The following is a 4,863-nucleotide window of genomic DNA, read 5'->3' as shown; positions in this document are numbered from 1 at the left end:
GTGTGCAGTAAACCCTAACCCCAACCTTGCGATAGGCAAACAGTTGCCCACCTTGATTGATTAGATTCAATTAATTAGACTGGAAGAGTGTTGATGATGAAGAAGAAGAAGAAGGTCAGCAGCCACGACTTCATAGGGTTTGCTTTACCCAAAGATGAGTTACAGAGACCACAAACAGTGTGTTCAGACTCCGGAGTCTCGGTAGGATGATGGATGTCATGTCGCGGTTATTATTATTATTATTATTATTATTAATGGCTTGATACATAAGGCCAAATCACGATGACTTGGACCCATCGTGTATGTTTTAATCGAAAGTTTTGTATTCGGTGATTGATAATAAAGTTTACGGGTTTTCTTGTGTGTATTTGTGTATTATTTTGTTTTTTTTCTTGATGCAAGCCCTAATTTGTTCATTGTGAAATTACACTAGGATGGTGTGTTTAAGTACTTCCCTGGTAGAAGGTATGTTAGTGGTAGGTTTGTGTTTGTAGATTGCTTGGGCATAGATGCGTGGGTGGTGACGGTAGAAGGCAAACGGTGGGTGGTGGTGGTGGTGGTAGAATCTCGGCTCTCAAGACGAGATTTCAAAATCTCTTTTTCCAATAATTTGAAAATATGGACGGGAAATATAGGAAACATAAAAAAAACAGTATCTCAAGACGGTTTTTTGAAAAAAAAATTGAAAAAATATGAACTTTTGCTTAAAGATTACAAAAAAATTTGGACTTTACCTTCATTATTTCTTCAAATCTCGTCTCATACCTAACTTTCCTTCGAAATTTGGCATGCTCCCTCTTTATTTTTATCTTTTCCCAATGCGTCTTGCCAGTCAACATTCTAAATAATTTTGAGGAAAAAAAGACTATTTTGAGAACTCTCTTTCTAAAATGCGCTATTTTATGAATTTTCCCTTGTTTTATTGCTGTCCTTTTCTTTATTTGTTAATTGCAAATTCTCTTAATTGGATTTGATTGTTAGTCAAACTGTCTTGAAGGCCAATGTAAATAAATATACAACAAAAATTTGGATTTGTAGATCAAGTTAAGGAACAATTTAGAAGGCATGCAATTGAAATTGAAACTAGAAGGGAGCTATCATTTTTCAACAATGGCAAACAAAATGATCAAGGTTATAGGTGAAGGAAGTGTTCCTGGATACACAAAAATAGAAGGTAATGGGCCAATTAATAAATCTTCTAAAAGGGCCAAACGTGGATCAAACAAAGAGTAATACAAAGGCTACAGCTGTTAAGGCCAACCCAAAACAAATTGAAATATGCTTTAGGGCCCAACCCAATACAGAATATAATGGGCCAATAAAAGAACTTTCAAGATAACAAAATGTGGGCAAGCAGTGTGTACTAGGCATGTTCAAAACGGTTTGGGACACCGGTTCCTATATTCAAAACCCCTTTTAAACCGGTTCCAGGCTCGAACCGGTTAGGGAACCGAACCGGTTCTCCCACCCTCGGACCCCTAACCTATCTAACCGGTTCCTAACCCGGTTCCTGTACCGTAACCGGTTCCAACCGGTTACAGTGTAAAAAAATTTTTTTTTTTTCGTTTTTCGTTTGCGATTTGGATTCTAAACTACGATTCGTATTTGTATAACATGAAAAATAAAAAAAAAACAATTAACATAAAAATAAACAATTAACTGATGAGGAATACTCATCAGTGGGAACATTAAACTTATAAATATAAAGTTGTGACATATTATTTCTAGAAAAGCCTTCTTGTTCGTCGTAATTATTGAGCGGCGACTTCTTCCTCGGAATTACTTGTAGAAATGCCTTCTTGTTCGTCGTGCACTCGAACATCAAGTGGTGTTTCATCTTCGAGAGTGGTTACGTGTTGAATACGATCGATTGAGTCCAAGTGATCCTTTAAGCAAATGCACATCTCCACCGACTCCGAATTTAGTCTTGTTCTTCTCACCGATATTACCCTGCCACTAAGAGAAAAAGCGGATTCCGAAGCTACCGTAGAAGCTTGGACGGTTAGTAAATCACGGGCCATGGTGGCAAGAATCGGAAACTCGGTTTTCTTTACCTTCCACCAAGCCAAAACATCAAAAGTGCCATATTCCTCTTCGGATAAACCGGTAGAGTAATCATTTGCACTATACCTTCCTAGTTCGCTTAAAGGGGTGTTACCCCTTTGTTTTTTAGCCGTTACGTTGCGAACGGTGTTCATAAGGCTAATCATGGGATCTCGTACTCTAGTAGCACTTGAACTTGATGAAGACCCCCCCGGCATAGGCATGCGTATGTTTGATCCATATTTAATTAAATAAAAGTCATACATAAATTTAAAATTCAAGTTAAAATCATTTTTTGCCTCTGTTGAAAAGTTTGGGTCAACTTCATGCATATCTAAGGCTGAAAAAATTTCGTCTATCACACATTCAACCCCCGTAACATTTAACATTGGGTTTAAAGCGGCGGCGCAAGTAAAAACAGGTGGCAATTCAAGAAAGTATTTTTTTAATTTAAACTTCATTGGTAATATGATGTTTGAAAACATTGGACTTTTATTTTCAAATTCTTTAAGATTGTTAACGATTAAAAATAACTCCGAAAGAACCAAGGGACTTGTCGGATAATACGTTCCCGATAGTTTCGTAGTTGATGTTTTAAAAACTTCAAGAAAAGTCGATAAGTCATTGATAATTTCCCATTTCTCATTTGAAAAGGGGATTGCCAAATCATTCTCGGCAAGACTAGAATGGAACATTTGTAAAGTTTCTCTTTGTTTCAAAGCACTTTGAAACATTATGCAAGTGGAATTCCATCGATGAGGTACATCCCAATTAGCTCCCAAAGCTTTTCTTCCCGTATCTTTACAAAATTTTCTATATTCCATTTGTCTTTTTTTTACTTTTCTTAAAAACTTCATGTATCATTAGTCTAAAATCGTTTATAACCGATGTAACCTCATCCGAAGCAAGTCCGTCTTGCACGATTAAATTAATGATATGTGCAACACACCTTGAGTGAAAAAATACACCATTGCAAATCGGCGTATATTTTAATTTTAATTTATCAACCGCCGATGTATTATTCGACGCGTTATCAAATGCCATTGAAAATATTTTATTTTCTAGTTTATAAGTTTTTATAACATAATCTAAAATTTCAAACAAATTATATCCCGTATGTGGATACTCAAAGAGTTCGAAAGCAATGGTGCGTTTCATCATTTCCCGCGATGACGGGTCTACCCAATGAGCGGTGACACAAAGATAAGATTCGGGTAGACCATGTGGAGCCGACCAAACATCACTAGTTAAGTTTATTCCCGTATTTATATTTTCAAAATATGCAATTAGTACCTCTTTGGCCTTCTTCCACAATTTTAAACAATAACGTTTAAGAGTATGACGACTTACGTGAGTGTACTGTGGTTGAAGCGTATCTCGAATCATGGCGGTTAAGCGAGGGTTGTCGAAGTGGCTAAACGGCAAAGCTTCTTGAATCACAAACTTCGCCATACGATATTGAACTCGATCAATTTGGTATGTAAATATTCCGCCTTCACTATCCATTTGCGTTTGTTGCGAATCGACGTTCTTTTTCAACGCCTTGCAATACGGTTTTTCGATGTGTTTCTTCAAATTTGAATTCGAAAGTGGGTTTAAATAAATCCCACAAAACTTGCACCGAGTCTTCAATGAATGGTCACTCAATTCAACCAAATCCCAATTGCACCAAATCTCTTGATTACGATTATGAGGTACAATACGAACGAAACTTGGTTCGGCGTTGGAACCTTGACCAACCGATGATTGTGAGGCAGCCATAACAACAAATATGAATATAGAAGAAGAGAAAACAAGAGATTAGAGAACTCAAAACGTTGTAATAGCGTTTTTTTGTATTTTTTGCGTTCGGGTTTGCGTTTTGAGTGTTGTGATGAACCCATGACACCAAATACCTATTTATACTAGTAGTGGGGTGCTTTGGGGAGCCAAAAAACGGCTATTTTTGACCCCAACGGTCAAAAAACGGCCAAAAAAACGATTTCCAACGGCTATATTCGATCCAACGGCTAGAACCGGTTAGGAACCGGTTCCGGATGGTTCGGTTCCAGAACCGGTTCCGGTTCCTACCCGCCCCCACTCAGAAACGCAAGAACCGGTCACGGATCATCGGGTTGAATCAGATAGGGTCCAGTTCCTACAAAAAACGGGTAGGAACCGGTTCGGGTCCGGTTCGGGTCCACCGGTTCGGTTCCAGGAACCGGTTTCGTTGAACATCACTAGTGTGTACCTTAGGGTCCAACCAAGGAGAATATGTCAATGAGTCCTAAGCGTAAAAAAAAGCTAACAATTCTAAAAAGAACCTTACTAGTTAACTCAAACCAACATAACAAACATAAACGAATCCACCACAACTTTTATTACTCTTGTACCATGACAAAACGCATAACAAGAATGAATTATAATATTACTAGGTTTTATCTCTCGTATTACAGGTATTGTTTTACATTTTTCGTTTTTTAATATATATTTTTTGGATTTTAATTTTCTTTATTGTAAGAAAGTTAATAATATATTTAGTGTTTGATGATGAAAGGGTTTCACAAATAAATGATATGTTATAACCCGTTTAAAAGCAATATGGTTTTGGTGATCCATGACCCGCTTATTTTTTTTAACTATAAAATTGTTTCTTAATTATAATATATATATATATAATAAATTGGATATTAATTTTTAGTATATCCCTATTTTATTGGATTTTCATATCAATATTTGATAAGTTTAATTTTTAATTTAATGAGATGTTATAACCCGTTTAAGAGATATATGGGTTTGGTAAGACCTATGCCCGTGAATTTGGGTCAAATGCATGAGAAG

This window comes from Bidens hawaiensis, unplaced genomic scaffold (genome assembly GCF_021521415.1).
Source record: "Bidens hawaiensis isolate Kalapana, Puna unplaced genomic scaffold, B.hawaiensis_p1.1 tig00027096_1, whole genome shotgun sequence".
Taxonomy (NCBI): domain Eukaryota; kingdom Viridiplantae; phylum Streptophyta; class Magnoliopsida; order Asterales; family Asteraceae; genus Bidens; species Bidens hawaiensis.
Note: the sequence above shows the minus strand (reverse complement) of the source record.